Genomic DNA, 25,068 nt, shown 5'->3' with positions numbered 1-25,068 from the left:
TTTTAAGAGTCATGCATTTCTTTTAATATGCAAGAAAAAAGAGTACAGTAAACACGCAGTTTCACAGAGATTTTTGCTTAGGACTAGGCTAAGTTAGATCATGCCAGTTTAAGTTGAAAAGTTTTAAATTCCAGAAAAATACGAAGAAATAGTATAAACGACATGAGAAGATGGCAAAAATTCTAAAGGTGACGTCAGCTGCCTGAGATGAGGGGAACACTAAGATTTGGTGTGGTTTCCCTCAGTTTCCAGAGGAAGAAACTGAGGCTCCAGGGCAGTGGCACAGCTTGCCCCAGCTCACATGTAATTACGCAGGTAGGTTTGATAACATTGTTCTTGAACCGATGATTAATATTGGTTGGGCATGGTGGCTCATGCCTGTAATCCTAGCACTTTGGGAGGCCGAGGTGGGAGGATCACTTGAGCCGAGGTGTTTCAGATCAGCCTGGGCAACATGGCGAAACCCCGTCTCTACGAAAAATACAAAAAATTAGCCAGGCATGGTGGAGTGTGCCTGTAATCCCAGCTACTTGGGAGGCTGAGGTGGGAGGATCACCTGAGCCCAGGAGGTGGAGGCTGCAGTGAGCTGAGAGATCACACCACTGCACTCCAGCCTGGGCAGAGCGAGACCCTGTCTCAAATATATGTAAATATAAATCCCTAATATTACATTTGAGAGTAACTATAATGCACCTTCCAGTACTCTTGGTAAAATCCTTTTTATACACAGTTATAATGCTTAGATATAATCTCTTTTCTCTACATACAAACATAATATTCTAATTCATATAAATACAATTAAAGGCCCAAGTTAATAATTAATACTTTTGGACAGCCTATGGTATGTTTCCAGGAGACCCGATGTCTCTACAGACAATACCTAACAATAGCTACCAGCTAACAAGAGACCTTTTGATGTCCTTCAGGGCTGGATTTCACAACACACAGTAGTGATATTTAGTAAGCATTTCCTAAAAATTAGAACAAATTCTAGGAAATGGAGGACAAACTGGTGAAACTCAGTATATTAGTAAGAGCCAGTGACATGGGTCTAAGGGGAACAATATGAATGTTAATGCCATAAATGAGAGGTTCTCATGTAACTCTATTTGGAAGTAGAGACTTAGGAACTTAGTATGCAAATTTGTGCCAAAATATATGTAAATTTATGCCAAAAAAGCCTCAACTCCTGGGGTAGGGGAACATACATATGTGCATATGTATATTTTCTTTTTTAACCAGACTGTAGTTCTGTTGTTTGTCATGGTTTCCTGCTCCATGGCCTCACCAGCATGCCCTTCACAGACAGCTAAAGGCAGTTCAAACATCAGCAAGATCCAGTCACTGAAGCCACCGGCAGGGTCTGCGTGACCAGGAGACCACAGGCTGTTGGAGGCCTCAGAAACTCTGGACAAGGTCCCTGGCAGTGAAGCCGCTAACCTCAGAGATGAGTAACAAAGCAAGGTCGCAGAATCAATCAGCCGTGTCTGTGAGCTTCTTTAAATGCAGATGGATGCCTTCTATGTGTCCAGGTTGTCTGCAGGCCATTCTGTTGGGAGGAGAGAAACGGGTGAGACAAGGTTCAAGGTTCCCTGGCCTCCAAGAGTGGCTGAAGCCTCCAGACAGACTCGTTCTTCACTGGGATAGGTATGCTACCAGGGCATCCCCCGCGGGCAGAGGTGGGGGTAAGGGTGGGACAGAGGAAGAGGCGAATATTTCTGTTTCTAGTTAACACTTTGTGTCTACTATATCATTATAGAAAAAAAAATGCAGACTTAAAGCAGCCTAAACTAATTATGAGTGGGGAATTTGTAAAATGATATGATGCCTCTGAATAGTGCCCTGCTGGATTTCTCCATGTGACAAGTTATAAATAAAGCCCAAACCTAACCATAAAACTTGAAGAAAAAGTGGGGAGGAGAAAAGCTGCTGTTTGTCTCTAAAACCCACCCTTGTGCACATGCAACACAGATGAGTTCAGAGAGCCCCAACTCAACGTCGTCTCTTCACAATGCAAATCCGAAAATGGCTTCCAGATGGAATCCGAGGTACACAGCTTATCATTATACCAGGGAGCAGGTCCACTTTTGACCACATTCAATGAACCACTGATCCACAGCGTCTATGCATGGGCAAGTTTGGCTTTTTCAGTTTGCCTGGAACATTCTTAGACCTGCCACTGTGGTTCCTGGGCTCTCCCCTGGGTTCGTTGCTGAGATTACATTGACCAATATGGGACCAGGCAGTGTTTCAGGCAGGCCCGTGACAACCCCTAACCTTCCTCAGTCCCGTGTTCACCTTCCTCATTTTATTTTTTCCAGGCTGGCCAAATGGGACAGGCAATGACATCAAAACAGGACGGGGTCTCCTACGTGTTAGGCTTCCTCCCTTCCTCTCCAAGCCTGAAACTGCAGTACGCTGTGTGTGGTGGTAGCCTTGGCTGTTAAGCAGAGCTGAAAATTTAAGAGGGTGAGTACTGGAAAGCATGTAAGTTGGGAATAGATTTGGCTGCAAGTGACAGAAAATCCAAAATGACAGTGGCCTAAACAATACAAGCATTTATCAACCTCTCAAATGAAAGCACACTGGAGGCAGACAGTCCATGGTTCACAAGGAGGCTACACAAAATGTCAGGGACTCTTTCCAAGTTGTTTCTCCGATTTTCATAGCACAAGGCCTGCAGAGCTTGTCCAAGACAGCTGCTTAAATTCTGTTTAATAGCATCGTGTCCATATTCCAGCCAATGAGTGCGGCAGATTGATTTTAATAATGGTCCCCCAATGAATCACGCCTCCTTGTTCTAAACCCCTCTGCAATGTCAATGGCACTGCCTATTCTTCCATCCAGATGTGGGGTCTAGTTCCTCACCCTTGAATCCAGGTTGGCCAGTAGAATTTGACAGAAATGGTGTTGTATAAATTACAGAGCCTAGTCCTTAAGCACTCTCGAAGCTCCCTCTCTCTCGCTCTTGAAACCCTGAGGCTGCCATGTTGTGATAAGGTGCATGTGGCTTTGGGAGGAGGAGACACTTCGCAGAGAAGAACTGAGGAGCCTCCGCTGGCAGACATGTGGATGAGGCCACCTTAGATCCAACAGCAGCTGGGGTATCAGGCGAGACTGGCATGAGAAACCTCCCAGATTTCCCAGCTACAGAATCACAAAAAGTAATAAACTGTAGTGATTTTAGCCACTAATTGTGGAAGTGATTTGGTGCACGGCAACAGATAACTGAAAGCAAGCAACTAGTGGGAGAGGCAAAGAAAAGACAAAAAGCACTGTCTTTGAAGCAGCTCTCCATCTGGCTGTCATGTAACATAGCTGTTGACATCTTTGGGGCTACAATCAGCTGTGAGGGAAATGCAGTCTTTCTCCTTGGCAGCCTGGTGCCCAGTTACCACCAAGGGCATGGAGGATAAGAAAGAGCTGATGTTAGGTTATGCAGCTATCACTCAATGAGAGAGGGGGAAGATTAGGAAACAACAAATTCACAGCACTTTCCCATGACTAGCACAGATGTTAAGTTAGAAAGAGCTGTGGCTGGGCATGGTGGCTCACACCTGTAATTCCAGCATTTTGGGAGGCCAAGGCGGGTGGATCACCTGAGGTCAGGAGTTCAAGACCAGACTGGCCAACATAGTGAAACCCTGTCTCTACTAAAAATATAGAAATTAGCTGAGTGTGGTGGCACGCTTTTGTAATCCTAGCTACTTGGGAGGCTGAGGCAGAAGAATGGCTTAAACACGGAAGGCAGAGGTTGCAGCGAGCCAAGATCATACCACTGCACTCTAGCCTGGGCAACAGAGCAAAACTCCATCTCAAAAAAGAAAGAAGAAGAAGGAGAAGGAGAAGGAGAAGGAAGGAAGGAAGGAAGGAAGGAAGGAAGGAAGGAAGGAAGGAAGGAAGGAAGGAATAAAGAAGGAAAGAAAAGAAAGAAAGAAAGAAAGAAAGAAAGAAAGAAAGAAAGAAAGAAAGAAAGAAAGAAAGAAAGAAAGAAAAGAAAGAAAGAAAGAAAGAGAGAGGGAGGGAAGGAGGAAGGGAGGAAAGAAAGAAAGAGGATGAGGAAGGAAGGAAGGAAGAAAGGAAGGAAGGAAAGGAAAGGAAAGGAAAGGAAAGGAAAGGAAAGGAAAGGAAAGGAAGAAAGAAAGGCAGGCAGGCAGCCTGGGCAACAGAGCAAAACTCTATCTCAAAAAAGAAAGAAAAGAAAAGAAAAGAAAGAAAGAAAGAAAGAAAGGAAGGAGAGAGAGAGAAAGAAAGAAGAAAGAAAGAAAGAAGAGAGAGAGAAAGAAAGAAGAAAGAAAGAAAGAGAGAGAAAGAGAGAAAGAAAGGAAGGAAGGAAGGAAGGAAAGAAAGAAAGAAAGGGAAAGGAAAGGAAGAAAGACAGGCAGGCAGGCAGCCTGGGCAACAGAGCAAAACTCCATCTCAAAAAAGAAAGAAGAAAGAAAAGAAAGCAAGAAAGCGAGAAAGCGAGAAGAAAGAAAGAAAGAAAGAGAGAGAGAGAAAGAAAGAAAGAAAGAAAGAAAGAAAGAAAGAAAGAAAGAAAGAAAGAAAGAAAGAAGGAAAGGAAGGAAGGAAGGAAGGAAGAAAGGGAAGGGAAGGAAGGAGGGAAGGAAGGAAAGAAAGAGCTGTAACCATCTTTCCATTTTTTTTTTAATAAAAACCATTTTTTAAATAGAGACAAGGTCTCACTATGTTGCCTAGGCTATCCTTGAACTCTTGGCCTCAAGCAATCCTCCCACCCCAGCCTCACAAAATGCTGGGATTACAGGAATGAGCTACTGTGCCTGGCCTTTATCATGATTATATTATGATTATAGTTTTTTTTTAATCTTTTTCTTCTTAAACTTGAATTCTCCCAGCTCATAATAAGAGAAGGTAAATGAGAACACCTCCCAAAAATATGCTACACCTCTGAGACATAAAAGTAACTAAGATTTTCCAGCCTGAGGAAGGGAGGGTGGAGGAAAGATGTAACAGACCTGTGGAGGTCAAGGGCGCTGGTGATGGGACCAACCTCCTCAGTCTACAGTGAAATCACGAGGGCACTTAAGTTACTCATAAGGAAGCATCCCTGTACTATAGTCTGGTAGACTCTGAAATGGGGTAACAAGTGATACTGTTGGAATCCTTCTCTTGCTTGTTAAAACTCTGATGAACTCTCAGCTGTCTTTAAGGGTTTGGATTTCATTCACAGTGCACGAGAGAGTGAACTGGAAGAACTCTAGCGGTCTCTTCAAGTCCTTCACTTCCATGAAGCAGAAAAGGCCGTTTGCTGTGTGTTTGTGCAGGACTCCCACATGCCTGGCACACTCCTGGGCCCTCTGGAGAAATCGGAAAGAAGGATATGACAAAGTATCTGCCCTCCATGGGTGAGGCTCTCTCCTTTATTAAGAAATGCCAGCCAAGGCCAGGCAGGGTGGCTCATGCCTGTAATCCCAGCACTCAGGGAGGTCAAGGCAGAAGGATAGCTTGAGGCTGGCCTGGATGACATAGTGAGTCCTCATCTCTAAAAAAAAAAAAAAAAAAAAAAAAAACCTCCAGGGATATATGTAAATTTTAAGAACTTTTTTTATCTTAAAAAGGGAAAATGAGAAAAAGGAAAAAAAAGAAATGCCTTCCCTCTTCATGATTCCTCTTTAATAATCTTCCAACTCACTGGGCACCCCGTAACTTTGGGTTCTTGAAGACTTTCCAGGAGGCACAGCTTGGTTAGTCTTAAGAGCATCAGCTCGCGGCTTTTCATCTTCCACATGCACTCATTCTTAAAGCGGCTGGACTGAGAAGGTCCTTCACGATAGCCCGTCTCCCGCTTTAGACGAGACAGGCCCCCTTTCTGCTCTCCCATGTCTGACTCCAATTCATCATCCCATGATGGGAAAACCCCAGGGCAGCAAACAAAAGGGAAGCCCTCTTTGATGACAACAGCCCCATCAACTCAGAGTGTTCTGGAGATTTCCCTGGCATTATATATTTGCTTATTTATTTGTTAAAGGAACACCCATTATTAAAACTGTATATTTGGCTCGTGTTGGGAATCATCTAAATTCAGTTATATGGTAGAGGGAAGTGAAAAACAGCTTTTCGTCCACAAAGTCACCTCCTATTCTTCCTAACTTTGTGTGTGTGTGTGTGTGTGTGTGTGTGTGTGAGATAGAGACACAGAAAGGAAGGGAGGAAGAAAGAAAAATTATCACTCACTAGGGTTAGTATTATGATAGCAAATTAAGGGAAACATTTGTAAGAATTATTGAAGGCTAAAAAAGACTCTCTCCTCACCTTTTTAAATATAAAACATTATTTTCAGCTCTTCTACGATCCCTAGGCAGTGTCATTAGCTGCAAAGAAAAGCACATTCAAATAGTTAAAGCCTGATATTTACTAATGCTGGTCATTTTTACCATAACTCAAACTTTTTCACAACTTCTAAAATGTTCAGGATACATTAGCTAAAGCCCCAGATTAAAGATTCATGTGATTTCTTGAAAAAATGTTCATTATCACTGGTCATCAGAGAAATGCAAATCAAAACCACAGCGAGATTCCATCTCATACCAGTTAGAATGGCGATCATTAAAAAGTCAGGAAACAACAGATGCTGGAGAGGATGTGGAGAAAAAGGAACACTTTTACACTGTTGGTGGCAGTGTGTAAATTAGTTCAACCATTGTGGATGGAAGACAGTGTGGTGATTCCTCAAGGATCTAGAACTAGAAATACCATTTGACCCAGCAATCCCATTACTGGGTATATAGCCAGAGGATTATAAATCATGCTACTATAAAGACACATGCACACATATGTTTATTGTGGCACTATACACAATAGCAAAGACTTGGAACCAACCCAAATGTCCATCAATGATAGACCGGATTAAGAAAATGTGGCACATATACACCACGGAATACTATGTAGCCATAAAAAAGGATAAGTTCATGTCCTTTGCAGGGACATGGATGAAGCTGGAAACCATCCTTCTGAGCAAACTATCACAAGGACAGAAAACCAAACATGCATGTTCTCATTCACGGGTGGGAATAGAACAATGAGAACACTTGGACACAGAGAGACAGGACACACTGGAGCCTATCGGGGGATAGGGGGCTGGGGGAGGGATACCGTTGGGAGATATACCTAATGCAAATGATGAGTTAATGGGTGCAGCAAACCAACATGGCACACATGTATACCTATGTAACAAACCTGCACATTGTGCACATGTACCCTAGAACTTAAAGTATAATAATAAAACAAATTCATGTGACTTCTTTCAGATTTGATATGTTGTTGAATAAGATAATTATCAAATTATAATATTAATACCTTATTCTGAGGTGGGCGGATCATTTGAGGTCAGGAGTTCGAGACCAGCCTAACCCACATGGTGAAACCCCAACTCTACTAAAAATACAACATAATTAGCCGGACGTGGTGGTGCATGCCTGTAGTCCCAGCTACTCGGGAGGCTAAGGCAGGAAAATCGCTTGAACCCAGGAGGCGGAGGTTGCAGTGAGCCGAGATCACACCACTGCACTCCAGCCTAGGCGACAGAGTGAGACTCCATCTCAAACAAACAAACAAACAAAACAACTTATTCCACTTACCCTTTATCTTACTTTGTTCTCTGAGATCCCTGATATCTTTCCAGTCTTTCTGAAAATACAAGCAAATACGGATACAGATGATATTTTCTTACACAAAATATAACCAACTATATGTACTCAACGCTTTTTGCTTCTGTCTCTTCACAGCATTTTCTGGAAAGCTTGCCGGGTCTGTGCACAGTCAGCAGCCCTGCTCCTTTGCCCTGCTGTATAGTATTCAAGTGGGGATGTTCACAGATTACCCAGTCCTCTAAAGATGACACCTGCGTTGCCTCCAGGCTTCTGCTCCTACAAGCGATGCTGCCATGAATAACTGCTCACGTACATCCTTCCATACGTGTGCAGACGCCTCTGGAGGATCAGTTCCCAGAAGCACCACCCCACCTTTTATTGCTGGCAAACTCTTAATCACCCACTGACAACCACGGCTCAGAGAGTCAGACATGAGAAGAGGCATGTCCAGAGAGGCACAGGAAATGCAGCTGCATCTGCCGTCTTTACTCAACTGTGAGCTTCTTAGGAGTCTGGACCCCTTCTTACCCAACTGTGTATCCCCATGAATAACTCAATAAATAAACAAATGAACAGATGGTATTCAAACTTAGACTTCTTAAGTCTAAGTTTAACTCAGAAAGACAACCTCTAAGCAGAGGAGGGTACTCTCAGAAACTCAGAAAGACAACCTCTAAGCAGAGGAGGGTACTCTTTCTCTAGGTGCTGATTACTGCTTACTGCTATGAAATGTATGTTTCTATACAATCTAAGAAATCATAACCAGAACAGGGAAGTTATTCAGAACACAGAGCAAACCCCAGCGGCCCATTCTTCTAGACACAGTTCCTTCCTCAACCCCATGCCTTACAGCAGATTGTCTTAAGAAAATAGCTTGGCTGCTTATGCATAAACTGCATTCTGACTACTCGTACATGGTTTCTTTTTGTGTTCTGGGACGTTAATGGAAGTCATCAAATGAAAACGAAATAAGGGAAAACATATTTGGTAAAACCCTATGGTTTTGTAGAGGCAGAGTATGAGGAAATTAAAGTGTAAATGGTTTGCCAAGGGGCGCGGTGACTCACGCCTGTAATCCCAGCACTTTGGGAGGTCGAGGTGGGTGGATCACTTGAGGTCAGGAGTTCGAGATCAGCCTGGCCAACATGGTGAAACCTCGTCTCGACTAAAAATACAAAAATTAGCTGGGCACAGTGACGGGCGCCCATAATCCCAACAACTGGGAAGGCTGAGGTAGGAGAATCGCTTGAACCCAGGAAGCAGAGGTTGCAGTGAGCCAAGATCGTGCCACTGCACTCCAGCCTGGGCAATAGAGTGAAAGTCTGTCTCAAGAAAAAGAAAGTATCGATGGTGCCTACATGATGATTGTAGCTAACATGTATGAAATCTTTACTATGTATAGACCACTGTTCTATGTCTTTAAATAAATTTATTCTCTCATTTAATCTGCTTCTCAAAAAAAAAAAAAAAAAAACCCAGACAAACAAAAACTACACAGTTGTTACTATTATTATTCCCAGTTTCTCAGTTTGGACACTGAAGCACAGAAATGTTAAGAAACGTGTCCAAAGACACACAGCACTTAGTAAGTAGTAGAGCTGGGATTTGAAGCCAAGCGATGCTGTTTCTTCTCGTGTGTGTGTGTGTGTGTGTGTGTGTGTGTGTGTGTGTGTGTTTACTTTCCATGGTATATTAGAGAGAAATGGGTTCATTTGTAAGTTTCAGAAAACCCAAAATAACTATAGTGTGTCAGAAATGCAAGTTTGTGGCCAGGCATGGTGGCTCACGCTTGTAATTCCAGCACTTTGGGAGGCCAAGGTGGGCAGATCACAAGGTCAGAAGTTCGAGACCAGCCTGGCCAACACAGTGAAACCGCGTCTCTACTAAAAATACAAAAATTAGTTGGGCGTGGTGGTGTGCACCTGTAGTCCTAGCTACTTGGGAGGCTGAGGCAGGAGAATCGCTTGAGCCCAGGAGGCAGAGGTTGCAATGAGCCGAGATCATGCCACTGCACTCCAGCCTGAGTGACAGAGTGAGACTCCATCTCAAAAAAAAAAAAAAAGTAAGTTTATATAGCTTTCACATAAATAAATAGTAAAGGTCAGCAGTTCATGGCTGCAATACTGGCCAAGATCATCAGGAACCCAGGCTTCTTATCAACACAGAGCTTCTACCTCATGGCCCAAAATGGCTGCTGAGCTCCAGCTACCACATCCACATTCTAGCCTGCAGCAATTAGGAAAGAGACACAAGGACACACCCGCTTTCTTTGATACTACTTCCCAGAAGTTGAACACGATACTTCTACTTTTAGTCCATTAGCCGTAGTTTTCCCCTTGACCATGCCTAGTTCCAAGCGAGACCGAGGAAAGAAGCCCTTGCTCTTGAAAAGCATTCTAAAAATGTGGGTTATCATTACTGAGGAAGCAGTGAAGAATGGATATTAAGGAGTAACTAGCACAGTCGGCCACACAGTAATAGAGGAGATGCATTCATGGAACCCCAGTGTGAAAAGGCATTTTGAAGAACTCTAGTCAAAGTTCTTATCTGATGCTTAAGTCAATTCCACAGCATTCCTCCCTACCTATCGTCCTCCCCTCCCTACTAAAAAGAGAGAGAGGCTTAAAGCAACCCATCTGATGTCTGGACAGTGCTTCCATCAGTTGAGCTGATCTCCAGTTGGTCTTATTTCAGCCCCTTGATGCCATTCACATTAACTCTCAAACCTAAGTTCTCTCAGACCTAATAATTCAGAACTAATAATATTTGGAGACAGTTATCAAGTCCCACCCCCAGACTCCTCTTCTCCAAACTAACCACCCACTGTGCTCTCAAATACCCCTCCCTGTCATCCTCCCAGTGTGCTCACAGTTCCCTGGAGGTGTCCTACCTGGAACCCTGGGAGTGGCTTTACACAATCAGAGGCAGCTTACAGCTCTCAGATACGACTCATCTATTCATCTACATCTACAGTGGCTTCTCAGCGAGCTTTGAGACTTTTGACAGTTGCTTCACACTTTTAACTCCGAGTGTTTGACACCTACCAAAGCTATAAATCCCCCCAGTGGCCGTTTTTACTGCTGATTTGGGGCTCCGATGCAGAGGCTGACATCTCCCTATCTTACCTTCTTCAGTTGATGGGGACTCTTTATAGGCTCAAACCTATAAAGATAGCTGTAAATCCTGAGTCCATCCGTCAAAAAACCCTCTGTTCCTCCTACCTCCATCTGCAAGTTTGGTAATAACCCTATGACTTCCTCCAGCAGAAGCTTGTGAAGGACAGGGTCAACCCTGAAATCCTCCCTCTGGGTGAAATTGATTCATTAAGCAGCCGCTCTGTGGCAACAGTGAAACTGGTTTGGATGTATGTTGCTGCCCTAGCTACATCCAAGCAAGCAGCTAAGAACCCCGAGGCCTTAGATGTTGGCAACATCTTCTACCAGAGCTTTTCTTCCACAGGGAGAAGATTCTCAGAGCCCTTAGGAGCCAGGATCTGGCAGTTGGGAGATAGCAGTCATTCATGCATTTATTCATTCTTTCATTCATTCATTGTTCATTTGTTAAACATATATTGAGGTCTTCTACAAGCTAGATGTGTTATGTCCTGAGAATAAAGGCAAATAAGACACAATGCTTCCCCTCAAGGAGCTTGTCTGTCTAACAGAGAGTACAACTGCAGACAAAAGGACTCTGTGGCAAGCTCCAGACAGGTTATGTCACTCTTCTGCCCAATACCCTACAATGGCTCCCACGTTCCTCAGAGTAAAGGTCAAAGTCCTTCCCATAGGCCTATAGGACCTGGCCACCCCACAGCATTTTTCCGTCCTCCTGCTCTTTTCCTCCTTTTTTCCTCTCTAGCCACACTGGCCTCATTTCTCCTGCCTTCAGGACTTCGTACTGTACCTTTAGATGCCACAACATTCCCTACCTCGAGAAGCTCTTCCCCAAATAGTTAGATGGCTCACTCCCTCCCATCCTGCAAGTCTTTCCCCAGAAGAGGTCTTCTCAGGGAGGCCTTGTCTAGCCACCCCATCTAAAATGTCAACGCCCCCAGTATTTCACATCCTCTTCCTGATTTATTTCTTCTTCTCAAGACGTCTTCTTCTCTAATATTCTCTAGTCTACTTCCTAATCTTGCTTAATTTCTATCTCTGCCCACCAGCGTGCAAGCCTCTGAGAGCAGCAGGGAGCTTTGGATTATTTTAGTTTTGTTTTGTTTCGTTGTATTTAGAGCAATTAGTGACTAATATAATATATAAAAGAGGGAGGAAGAGAGGAAGGAAGGAAAGAAGGAAGGAAAGAAGGAAGGAAGCAAATGAATTTTTCAATGTAACCCGATATGTCCTGTAACGGAAGAAGAATCCATCACCTTGGAAGCACACAGAGAAGCCTCCTAGCCCAGCCTCGGGAAGTCAAGAGGCTTTCCCGAGAGAAATGAGAATGAGTCAGAGTTGGCCAGGTAAGGAGCAGACAGAAAGGTAGTTCCAGGAAGACGAAGCAGCACACCCCAATGGCTACACCTGCAGGGAGACCTAGGTGCCATGGGAACTCAGTGCCTGGAAGCTGCATATAGCTGAACGTGGCACAGTGGCAAAAGGAGGGCTGGGGCTGAGTGGAAGAAACCTGCAGACCGTGAGAAGGTGTTTGGAATCCATCAAGAGAGCAGAAGGAGGCAGTGGAGCAAGCAGCCAAGCATCATAACCAGATTTTCCCTTTACAAAGGGCAGAGTGAGAAAAATGGATGGGAGGAGAACAAGACTGGAGACATAGACATCAGTTAGAAAGATGCTTCACTCACTCCACCAAAAGAGGTTAACGGATGAATTAGGGCAGGAGTCAGCAAATATTTTCTGTAAAGGGCCAGGTAACAAATGTCTGGGGCATGTTCGGCTCTGTCTTTTTAGCAAGAAAGAAGCCATGGGCTGGAGCAGTGGCATAGGCCTGTAATCCCAGCAATTTGGGAGGCTGAGGTGAGAGGATCACTTGAGCCCAGGAGTTTGAGACCAGCCTGGGCAACAGAGCAAGACCCCATCTCTACAAAAAAATTAAACATTAGCCAGGTGTGATAGTGCGTGCCTGTAGTCCCAGCTACTCAGGAGGCTGAGGTGGGAGGACAGCTTGAGCCCAGGAGTTGGAGGCTGCAGTGAGCTGTGGTTGTACCACTATACTCCAGCCTGGGCAACAGAGTGAGACCCTGTCTCGAAAAGAAAAGAAAACAATAAAGAAATCAGCCATGGCCTGGGCACTGTGGCTCACGCCTGTAATCATCATACTTTGGGAGGCTGCGGCAGGTGGGTCACTTGAGCCCAGGAGTTTGAGACCAGCTTGGGAAACATGGTGAGACATCATCTCTATAAAAAATACGAAAAAAAAAAAAAAAAGCCAGGCATGGTGGCGCGTGCCTGTAGTCCCACCTACTCAGGAAGCTGAAGTGGGAGGATGGCATGAGACCCGAGAGATTGAGGCTACAGTGAGCCGAGATCACACCACTGCCTTCCAGCCTGGGTGAAACAGTGAGAGCCCATCTCAAAAAAGAAATCAGCCATGGATGGTATACAAATGAAAGAACATAGCTGTGTTCCAATAAAACTTTATTTACAAACCAGTCAGCAGACAGATCAGGCCTAAAAGCCATCGTTTACTGACTCCTCGGTTAAGGGGTCATAGAGAGAAATCAATGTATTGAAAGGATGTTTAAGAGCTACGGCTAGTAGAACTTGGTGATTAATTGGCTTTGCGAAGCAGTCAGGGAGGTATCAGAGACTGAAACAATCAGCACCCATGCCCGTGAGTAGAGGCTGACCATGAGTCACTCGGAGAATCTCTGTATCTTCCTATTGGCAAGAAATCAGTGAAAAGCTGTGCAACCTTTTTAGTGTGATGTTAAAAAAAAAAATTATTCTATATGTGGGACAAAATTGTCACAATGCATAAGAGGATGCATAATAAAACCTTAATTTTCTTCTCCCTTGATCCCGCTTCCCCGTTCCCCTGCTTGCCACCGTGCCACATTCAACTTCATGCAGCCTCCAAGGGCACCAAGTTTCCATGGCATCCACATCTCCTCCGGGTGCGGGAATTTGCCTTTCTCTCTGCCCCTTACCTGGCTGACTCTGACTCGTGTGTTCCAGGGAAGAATGGCCTCAATTGCCATGAGGGAGAGAAAAGGATCCCCCCCGCAGCCCTTCGGCCCAGGTGGATCTAGGGCCTGCCTTGAATTATAGGGATCACACCTCTCTAGGCCTGAGAGCCGCTGAGCGGCACTATTAGTGTTTGACTGCCCGGAAATGTCTCCCTCCTCCACCCTCCTTCTGCCAGGTCTTCTACAAGGTGCCTGTGCCTTTCCTTTCACCTGACTCCTCCCCAAGTCAGATAAGCTGGGAGCAGGAGGTTCCTTGAGCCCCACTGAGAATCAGCAAATATCAGGGTATGCGTGTGTGCTGGTGGCGGCAGTTGCCAAACTATGCCTGGAGGTGACAGCAGTGAGGCCAAGACCCAGGGGGCCGATCTCGGGTCTTCACAGGGAGGGAGAAGTGGCAAATTCTCTAACAGCGTGCATCAGGCAGTGAGGTTACAAATAATAATAACATACATTCTAAAATAAATAGGCCAGGCATGGTGGCTCACACTTGTAATCCCAGCACTTTGGGAGCCTGAGGCAGGAGCATCACTTAAGCCCAGGAGTTCATGACCAGCCTGGGCAACAGAGCGAGACCCCATCTTAAAAATAACATTAAATTAAATTAATAAAACAGAATAAAATAAATTCAAAAAATAAAAATAAAATTAAAAATGAAATGAAATGAAATGCCAAGTGGCCAGCGGTGGGCCTCAGTGTGTGGAGCAGGCAGGCAGGAGAGTAGCGGGAAGAGGGACAGCTCCTTCTGAGCCGTCTCCAGAAGTGGCTCCTTGTCAACAATTGTAAAGGTCACATGCTGACGTGACAGTTGCTGAGGCTGTGATGCAAACGCACGCAGGAAGCATTGTGCAAGCAGACCCTGGAGACCCGCAGGCTCCCGGGCAGAGGGCTGCCTTCTGTGTGGGCTTGCCCCTCGCCACACCTGGCCAGGAGCCTCCCCCAGCCCCGTGACCCTTGTGTCAGAGCCTGGCCGGATGACAGACAGCATGGCGTGCAGGCGAGACCCACTGAACTGGCAGCTGAGGACAGGTCCAGGCCCAGTGGCTGGGGGCCTTCTCAGGGTAGGTACCACAACAGCTATCCAAGGACTCAGGACTTTTCTCCCACAGCCAGACTTCGTGATTGCAAGAAGGAGCCCAGCCTCGGATGACCTTTCCCCGTGCCAAGGCACTAGGAGAGCACAGACCTCCCCACACAAACAGTAAGTCAGCATGCGGTTAAAAATGTAAATGTGCACTAGAGAGTTTAAAATATATCAACTGAAGGAGTAAAACCAGACTGTCTGCTTGTCTTAGATTCATTTTGTGCTGTACAAGGCTCAAAAGGAACCCAGATTCTGGCTGAAGAGGCCGTTTATGGGAGGCCCCGCCTTGACGGCGACAGGTTGAGACCTATTGCAAACCCGTGGTGGCCTCACCCACCAATTTCCTCTGCGGCTTCTTCCCCCTCCATGCTCCAGGCTGGCCAGCTAGCAGGCCGGGGGCTACTTCATGGGTACACTAGCTCCAGGCGTGACGGCCAGATGCTTCCTGCACACCAGGCCTGCTCCCAGGCTGCATCCCAGAAGCCGATCCAGGCAGGCAGGGTTTCTTCCCAACATCTTGGGAAACAGAACTTACACATGAACCCCAGCGCATACACGGTACCTAGAACACTCTGGCTTCAATGCCACGCCCATCTCCGTCTGTGTCTACACTGTTTGGGATTGATTGATAAGGCCCCAAATGCATTCCCACCAAGAGCTCATTTTGCAGACTTATCATATCACACCACGCCAAGGGCACGTGCACATTTTAGAACATGGTATCCTAGAGGTGACAGTGCCCTACCCCAGTGTTCATTCTTTGTTTATTTGTTCGAACTCCACGTGCATCCTGTTGGCTTTCAGTAACACACAAGAGCTCAGGCAACAAGAAGAGAACTGTACCCGGATGATGAACTGGGACATCCACCCCCATCTTCCCCTCCCCCACCCCAGGCCGTGTGCTTCCCAGTCATGCAGGGGAGTTTCTGGAATGGGCAGTGATCCTGATGTTGACTATAGCCGTGGGCCTCTGAGAAGATGAAGCAGTGTTGGATAGGGACAGCTTCAGGGTCACCAGGCCCAGCTAGAACTCCAGGCTGACCTCAGAGCAAAGTCCAGCATCAAGATGAGCTCCTGGGGCATGAGGCTACGCAAGGCCTGAGACCCCACAGATGGAGGACGCTGGGCCACCTTGTGGAGCTCAGCAAGAGAGGAAAGCAGACCAAGGCCAGAACCAAGCCGCTGTCTGAAGATGGGAGGGGCGGGGCGCAGGCCTGGCTCCAGCACATAGTGTGCAGCAAACTCCAGCCTGTTAGATGCAGATGCAATTGGAGCCAAGCACACCTTGATACCTCCAAGATGTAACCCCTTACCAGACCCTAAACAAACCTCGTTCACAGAGCCGGACCACCCCTATTTGAATCAGCTGTGTGGCCATGTGCCTGTCATTTGGTCTCTCTGTCCCCACTTCTACAATGTAAAACAGGAGGGTGAAACCCATGGGACAGCAGCCACATGCAGGAGAGCTGGCACCGTCAGCCGTGGCTGTGGTGACTCCCTTGGCCTTAAACAAGAAAGGGGCTCACACACTCAAATTCAGCACCTTCTTTCCTGTTCTCCTTTGAAGGAAACACCCTTCATATAAAAAGATGGGAAAAGAAACTCAAGACTTTTTCTTCTTTTGATAGGGTCTCCAATTTAGAATCAGCCTGTCAATATTCTCTCCAAACCAATGCTTCTATTAAGGCAGAGTAAATGGAAACAGAAATTCCATGGCCTGCATCTAGCTTGTCACTGCAAAGTGATTCACACAAACACATACTCACACTTCCACACACACGTGCACCTCTGATTGAAGCACTGCTGCTGAACTGATGAGACACCACTATGCAACCTCTGTTTTTCAGTTAAGAGCAAAAAACCAATTATTAATCTATGCCATAAACTTAAGTACAAGTGTAGTTGAAAGCATTGATGCCACAAAAGACCAGGTCACAGACTGACTGGGGGCGGCTCTCAACTTGTAAGCTTCTTGCCTCACTCTTCTGGCAGCTACAAGTCCTAAAAAATGTCAAGTCTGCATTGTCCTCTCGTTAGTACTGACTAGGCAGTCAAATACACTGCCACAGTGTGTGAGACTCCAAAAGCCACAGGATGTACCCGCCCTTAGAGCATTAACATAAAACTTAATTAAGAATGTGTTGGGGCCGGACAGGGTGGCTCACACCTGCAATCCCAGCACTTTGGGAGGCTGAGGTGGGCGGATCACGAGGTCAGGAGATCAAGACCATCCTAGCTAACATGGTGAAACCCCATCTCTACTAAAAATACAAAAAAAAAAATTAGCTGGACGTGGTGGTGGGCACCTGTAGTCCCAGCCACTCGGGAGGCTGAGGCAGGAGAATGGCGTGAACCTGGGAGACGGAGTTTGCAGTGAGTCAAGATCACGCCAGTTCTCTCCAGCCTGGGCAACAGAGCGAGACGCCATCTCAAAAAATAAATAAATAAATAAAAATAAAAATAAAAAAAGAACACCTTGGCTGGGCGTGGTGGCTCACACCTGTAATCCCAGCACTTTGGGAGGCCGAGGGGGCAGATCATGAGGTCAGAAGTTCAAGACCAGCCTGGTAAACATGGTGAAACCCTATCTCTACTAAAAATACTAAAAAAAAAAAAAAAATTAGCTGGGCATGGTGGTGGGTGCCTGTAGTCCCAGCTACTCGGGAGGCTGAGGCAGGAAAATCGTTTGAACCCGGGAGGTGGATGTTGCAGTGAGCCGAGATCACACCATTGCACACCAGCCTGGGAGACAGGGTGAGACTCTATCTCAAAAAAAAAAAAAAAAAAAAAAAAAAAAGAACTCCTTAAAAGGAAGAAAATTTTGACTACAACATGGATGGACCTTGAGAACATTATGCTAAGATAAGCCAGACACAAAAGGACAGACACTGAATGATTCTGCTTACAGAAGATACCTAGAGTCATCAAATTCATAGAAACAAAGTAGAAGTGTGCTCATCAGGCGCTGCAAGGAGAATGGAAGAGAGAATTGCTGTTCAGTTGGCACAAAGTTCGTCTTGCAAAATGAAAAGAATTCTGGCGATGGATGGTGGCGGTGTTGGCACCACAGTGTGAGTGTGCTGAATGCTGCTAAACTGCCAGTGCCACGCCTGCAGTCCCAGCAACTCAGGAGGCTGAGGTGGAAGGATCGCTTAAGTGCAGGAGGTCAAGGCTGCAGTGAGCTACGAGCGTGCCACCGCACTTGAGCCAGTAAGACTCTGTCTCTAAAAAAACAAACTGCTATACTGTACACTTAAAAATGGTTAAGATAGTAAGTGGGTGTTTTGTTTTTTGTTTTTTGTTTTTTTCTGAGAAGGACTCTCACCCAGGCCGGAGTGCAGTGTTGGCTACAACCTCCGCCTCCCAGGTTCAAGGGGTTCTCCTGCCTTAGCCTCCCAAGTAGCTGGGATTACAGGCGCCCGCCACCACATCCGGCTAATTTTTGTATTTTTAGTAAAGACAGGGTTTCGCCATGTTGGCCAGGCTGGTCTCTAACTGCTGACCTCAGGTGATCCACCCGCCTTGGCCTCCCAAAGTGCTGGGATTACAGGCATGAGCCACCGTGCCCGGCCAAAAAGTTTTGTGTTATATGCACTTTACCATAGTTTCTAAAAGAGAAAATAAATTAGAACAAATAATCCCATGAAGTTAAGAGGTAAGCAGCGCAGCATGGACCAGGAGGTCCTGGGAGCTGTGGAAGTCAGAGAAGGCTCCTGGAAAAGGGAGAGCTCATGCAGCTGTCCACACCCCCCATAACAAGCCAGGAAGAACTATCTACCAACGTGTGAAGGCTGTCCTTGAACCTAATGATGTCTATGGGAATGGAGGGCCAGGCCTCAACTATCAAGAAAGCTGCATCACCAAGGCTTGTCCATCACCAAGACACAGCATAGTATGGCCAGCATGATCATGTGACCCATACTCAGCGAGCAGGCTGAGAGTGAAGGGCACTGTTGATAATTACAGTGGACAACAGCATATGGTCTCCTGGGATCTAGCAGGAACAGCCCAGGCTCGGGACTCAGGCAGACCTGGTTTCGAATCCTAGCTTAGGCACATACTTGGGCAAATTGCTTTCTGCCCCCGAGCCCCAGTTTCCCCTCCTGTAACATTTCTATCTCATGAGGTTATTGTGAGTAACAAAAATAAGATGAGAAAAACTTCCAGTCCAGGGCCTGACAAGTCCTAAATATTACAAGCCTGTAATCTCTTATCTGCAATTCTGGGAAACTAGGGCTCAGAGAGAGGAAAATTGAGGTTTTATTGTGCACCCTCTTATCTATTGTGAATTTTTTTACTCCACTTATACATTTTTTAAGATTAAACCAAAAAGTGCCCCTCACCCGACAAGGAAGCACAGCCACAGGAGTCTCTAAAAGCTGGGTCCTGGGAAAGCTGAGTCCTGTCCCACTGCTAATGCAGTTCATACAGGCAGGTCCAGGCACCACAGAGGTGCCTTCAGAGATTCCAATTACAGATCAGTTGGGAAAACAGTGTCCAGTCTGGGTCTTCAACGGAGGGGACGGAACGTGGGGAACTGGTTACAAAGACGTTGGAGTTGTTGAAAAGTCAAATCGGGGTAGTGAGGCAACCCAGGAAGAAACAACGGGAAGAAGTTTAGAAGTTTCTACCCACTCTGGGCTTGGAAAGGGGACGTTACCCGAACTCAAATCCTGCACTGTCTGGTAGGAATTGGAAGGATGGAGGGAAGGGCCACCTAGCCACAGAGGACCAGTGTCAGGGACCCTGACCAGGCCGCAGAGAGACAGAGAAACGCCCTGGATCTCCCGTCCCCTAGCCCTTCAGTTTATCCTCACTGACCCCCTGGGCTGAGGCCAGCCAGAAGTCAGGAGCAAGGGGACCTGGGAAATGTAGTTCTCAGAAGACAGAGAACTGCAGTCCAAAGCAGAGCAGGGCAGTCCAGGAAGACCACCACCGCAGTGCAGCCACGGCAGCTGGGGTCATCCCCCACTCAGAAGGGATTTTCCACTTTTGTTTGGCATTTCTGCTTCCCCAGCATTTCTGTTTTAGATGCCCCATATGCAAACTAATCAAATTCAAAGTTTCACAGAAGAGAAACTTTTGAATTAACCTGGAAACCTAACACTTGGGGCCTGTCCATCATTTCCAAATCCCCCAAGCAGATTTGCGTCCTCTGACTCCCCTCGCCAGACTGAGCATCTCACGGCCAGCACCTGCTCTGCAAGGCAGGCTGTGCTAGGCAGGTGTGCGATGCTGGGAACACAGAGAGAGCTGGATTCCACCTGGCTGCTGAGGGAGGAGGCGGCGGCACAACAGGTTCCCACACCACCTGGAGAGCAGGCGCGTTACTTCCTCCAACAGGGCTGGGCTTCCAAGTACAGAGACCAGAGGTCACTGTGGTCCAACGGACTGAGCCGTAGATTAAGAACTCAATTGTTCTTTGTTTAAATCCAGCTGAGGCACCTAACCTTGCGTGACCTTGAGCCAAACACAACTCTTAGGATGCAACCTGCTTCACAAGATGAGAAAGATACGAGTAAAAACGTCAGCAGACTCTGGAAGGTAAATGAACAATCCTGATAATGCCCAGCACTCACACTGTGCCCTTCCCCCTAGGCGGGCTTTTAAGCACGATCTTGCTTGTCCTTGAAATCATCCTTGTGAAGGCAGGGAGAGGAAGGACCATTATCTCCATCTTACAGAGAGAGAAACCAGGCACTGAAAATAGGCAGCAACCCGCACAGTGGGTCATGCTGGCGTTAGACTCAAGGCCACACGAGTGTTGGCCCTGACCTGTCTCTTCTGCCCCATGGAGGACCAGTTATTTCCTTAGCCCGGGGGCCCCAGTGACTCAACGAAGGTCTGGAGGGAGACACTGTTTTTAGGTCTAAAAAGGGGAGAGGAAACAAGAGAGAAGAAGAGGGAGCAAAGGAAAAAGGGAAGGGAGGAAAGCAGAGAAAAAGATGGGACCTGGAAGGGGCAGGGTTTAGACACTAACAGGTTGCCCGGACTCTTAATGACAGCACGTGTGAGAACCTGGCGTGGCAAGCTCGGTTTTACCAGCCTTAAAGGCTTCCGTGCCCTTCCATCATCACCCAGCATTACTGGAAATTCACTAGAGTTATACATTCAGAAGAATACACAGCCACTCCCCTTCATTTCTGAGCAGGGGTAGCTCCCATATCCGCCAACCTTTTTCCTCCCCTCAGGGCCCAGTTTACGACACTTGAAGTTTTGTTCCCTGTTGTCAGGTGCTATTGTGTAAGGTGGGAGAACAGATACTCCTGTGGGTGTGCTAGAGCTGAAACACCTTTATCTGAATCTGAGCAGCGGGTGCTTTCACACACAGGAAGAGGGGTATCTGGTACCTTCCTGTAGGGCTGCGAGGGTCCTCGCCTTTCCGCCCGCAGCAGATCTGGGCCCATGTCGAAGACAAGCCCTCACTACACTTGGGCAGTTGTAATTTACCAGGCACGTCAAGGGTTGGGAAAGCTGTGACTAACGAGTCTAGCTTGTGCAAGACTCATCCTCTTACCTCTCTCTCACCATCACATTCCCAGCCCCAGTAAAGAGTAGGATTCTGGCTGAGTCTTTGGCTAAGATGACAAATAGCAGCCCCTCTTGTTGAGACATCCCAACTCAGACCACTGGATCCGGAAGACGCACACAAACTCCACTTTTGCTAGTTTGCAGCCCCAAGGGTGTTCCAGAAAGTAGACCTTTATAACAGAATAGCTTCCTGGACTCCAGGCAGAGCGGTACCACTGCATCCCGGCCATAATTCTGATTGCCCCCTGTACACCCGGAAACTCACTCCTCAGGATGCCCACCTTGCTGTCTGCCATCGTGGAAATGCACTGACGTCACTCACCTACATGGTTACAGATAAACCACAGGCCACAGTTGCAGTGCTCTTCTCAGGGTGCGTGTGGAGGGGAAATGACATTTATTCTTTGATTAATGTTGTCTCTCTCTGTCCCCAGAGTTAGTAAACAAACAAGCTGTCCTTGGAGCAAGCATCTCCCCGTCTCTGAGCGGCAGCCCTGCAAGTGAGGCCAATAGCCGTCCCTCAGCTGTGCACAGGACAGGCATTCTTGGATCTCAGAGTCCTGCAGTAGCATTTTGAGGACGCCAAGTTATTGATGGGGACAGGTGCTCATAATTCAGCATAACCCACCCAAGCCGTGTTTCACTTTCTCTGGAAACCTCCGGATTTAGGAATGAAAGCCCCCAGCTCCCCCTGGGCTGGGCTGGCCAGTAAACATCTCAGTCTGAGTTTGCCGAGGTGGGTTGCTAAATTTAATTGCCAGTTTCCACACCATGTGATGGTGTGTGACAGGCCAGCTCACCCTGTGAGTTAGCCAAGGGGTTTTAAATAAATGCTTTCTGACGGAAAGGATGATAAAGATTCCTATTATTCACCAGTGAGCCTGGAGAGTGAGCTGGTCTGTTTTTTACGACTGAGCTACAGCAATGTCAATCTCATGCGCTCTGTCACTACTTCCTACTGTGGCTTGACTGGGACAGCCTTAAGGGGACTGCAGAAAGAGCTCCAGCCGGGTAGTCAGGAGACCTTTGCCAGCCCGATCTGTCCAAGGTTTCTGTGACCTTGGAAGGCAAATAGCTCTGTGGGCCAGCGTCAGCCTCTGCGTCTGCAAAGAGGAGTGCTTAACAAGTCATGCTTGGAGCCTTCAGGAAGCATGTTTTCGATATGCAAAGGCATTGCTGTTGGTGAAACATCTGCGGAACACCAGGCAACAAACCACTAAAAGCAGCATTTTTCTTGCTCCGATCCTTTAAAATATCGATGGAGATAAACTGATGCTGCTATTTGTGTTTTCTTTGACTATTTCCTTACGAAGCCCTGCAGTCATTGAATGCTCACTCAACCTTCCTTCCAAAGTGATTCAACGTGTGGCCTGAGAAACAGCAGCATCAGCCTCACCTGGGCGTTGGTGAGAACTGCAGCATCTTGGCCTCTCCTGCTGAATCAGAGTGTGCTGCTTAACACGCTCCCAGGTGACTCGTACGTAGTCAGTGCTGGGAAGCACTGGTCTGCAGTCATGTTTCTCAAGCTTGAATGCCCATCCGAATCTCCCGGAAGGCTTGCTAAAACCTTGCTGGGCCCCACCCCCACGTTTCTGATTCAGCAGGTGTGGGTCGGGGTCTGCGAACTTGCATTTCTAGAAAGTTTTCTGGTGATGGTGATGCCTCTGGTCCAGGACCACACTTTGAGAATGTCTCGTCTTTCCTGAGCAGCTGTTTAGTGATACCTTCATTCCCAGGTCATTAAGGGTGCATAACATCTCTTCATTACATACTCTGGCTTCCTCAATCCCTGGAATGACTGTGGTATCCTCTTGATATGTCTTCATTTCTTCCTCTTTAATCAACCTTGATCTCCCCTTTGATTTCAGTTTGTGTTTCTTTATCTCTCTTTCATTAGGAAGTTCTAGACACAGAAAACCAGACAGCTCGGTGCTGTGCAAAAATGGGAGGATTTCATGAAAATCCTACTTTTTTCTCCCATGTAGTTGTTATAAAATTCCACTTGTTTTTTGTTTGTTTGTTTGTTTGAGATGGAGTCTCTCTTTGTCGCCCAGGCTGGAGTGCAGTGGCATAATCTCCGCTCACTGCAACCTCCGCATCGCGGGTTCAAGTGACTCTCCTGCCTCAGCCTCCTGAGTAGCTGGAATTACAAGTGCCCGCCACCACGCCCAGCTAATTTTTGTATTTTTAGTAGAGATGGAGTTTTGCCATGTTGGCCAGGCTGATCTCAAACTCCTGACCTCAGGTTATCCACCCACCTTGGCCTCCGAAAATGCTGGGATTACAGGCGTGAGCACTGCTCCCGGCCCAAATTCCACTTGTTTCTTTTTTTCAGCCAGAGTTATACACTGCTGGCCCATAAGGAACTTGTTACGATGTGACTACTACAGAATACCCAATCGATTTGCTGCAGTACCATTTTTATTATTTTTAAACCACACAAGCAATATAGTGACACATCTGATTAAAGCAATCAGCGCTGGGCCGGGCACGGTGACTCATGCCTATAATCCCAGCACTTTGAGACACCAAGACGGGTGGTTTACATGAGCCCAGGAGTTTGAGACTAGCCTGGGCAACATGGAAAAGCCCCATCTCCACAATAAAATACAAAAATTAGCCTGGTGTGGTGGCATGCACCTGTGGTCTCAGCTACTCGGGAGGCTGAGGCTGGAGGATTTCTTAAACCCCTGAGATGGAGGTTGCAGTGAACTGAATTTGCACCACTGTGCTCCAGCCTGGGTGACAGAGCAAGACCCTGTCTCAAAAAAAAAACACTAAACACTGAAGAATAATGAACTAAACCTTTATGCCCCATACCCTCCCCATCTCCTAGTCCATGCTCCTCCTCAGAGTTAATAAACATTGGCAGCTAGATGTGTGTCTTCCATGCCTTTCTATATGCATATATATACCTACACATTTACGTACAGAAATAGGTTTTAGATTTTTAAAAAATTACAAGTACTGTTAATAAAACTTCCTTTTATTAATAAACAATATTTTTCAGAAATGATTTCAAATCAATAAATAGACTACATTCTTTTTCAGGCTGCATGGCAACCAGGTACAGTGGTTCAATGCCTTGGGAAGCTGAGGCAGGAGGATTGAGGCCAGGAGTTTGAGACCAGCCTGGTCAACATAGAGAGACCCTATCTTTACAAAAAATTTAAAAATTGCCAGGCATGGTTGTGCATGCCTACAGTCCCAGCTACTCAGAAGGCTAAGATGGGAGGATTTCTTGAGCCTAGGGGTTTGAGGGTACAGTGAGCCATGACCACACCACTGCACTCCAGTCTGGGCAACAGAGTGGGACCCTGTGTCTAAAAATAATAATAATCATCATCATCATAAATACATACATTTTTAAAAAGCCTGTCAGAGGAAATGTAAAGAAAAAAGAAAAAAGGTTGTATGGCCATATTTTATATTATGGACATACTACAGTTTATTTAGCCATTTCCCTATTGATAGCCACTTACATTATTGCCAATAGTTCACCACTGCCAACAATATTAAATTAGCACTCGCGTGAGATTCAACTAAGAAGTTGGCCTCCAAAAAAGCTGTATCGATTTATATTACTACCCCCCACAATGAACATGCTTATTTTACATGGAATCAACATAAATGCACATCAATGACAGATTGGATAAAGAAAATGTGGTACATATACACCATGGAATACTATGCAACCATGAAAA

General features: G+C 46.4%; 2 long non-coding RNA genes across 3 annotated transcripts; one reads left to right on the top strand and one right to left on the bottom strand.

The window, feature by feature from the left end:
* On the bottom strand, positions 1–21,783 carry LOC114677414 (uncharacterized). 2 transcript variants are annotated; one of them, XR_013416832.1, is made up of 3 exons: positions 21,687–21,783; positions 6,274–6,332; positions 1–1,549 (listed from the first exon to the last, which is right to left on the bottom strand). It is a non-coding gene; the product is annotated as an uncharacterized LOC114677414 (long non-coding RNA). The 2 variants fall into 2 exon arrangements; XR_013416831.1 differs by having other exon boundaries at positions 21,646–21,748.
* On the top strand, positions 20,258–24,239 carry LOC144340577 (uncharacterized). The gene is made up of 2 exons (XR_013416833.1): positions 20,258–20,377; positions 21,799–24,239. It is a non-coding gene; the product is annotated as an uncharacterized LOC144340577 (long non-coding RNA).
* Positions 24,240–25,068: the final 829 nt, after the last annotated feature.

This window comes from Macaca mulatta, chromosome 4 (assembly GCF_049350105.2).
Source record: "Macaca mulatta isolate MMU2019108-1 chromosome 4, T2T-MMU8v2.0, whole genome shotgun sequence".
NCBI lineage: Eukaryota > Metazoa > Chordata > Mammalia > Primates > Cercopithecidae > Macaca > Macaca mulatta.
The sequence above is the reverse complement of the archived record's forward strand: the minus strand, read 5'-3'. Positions and strand labels throughout refer to the sequence as shown.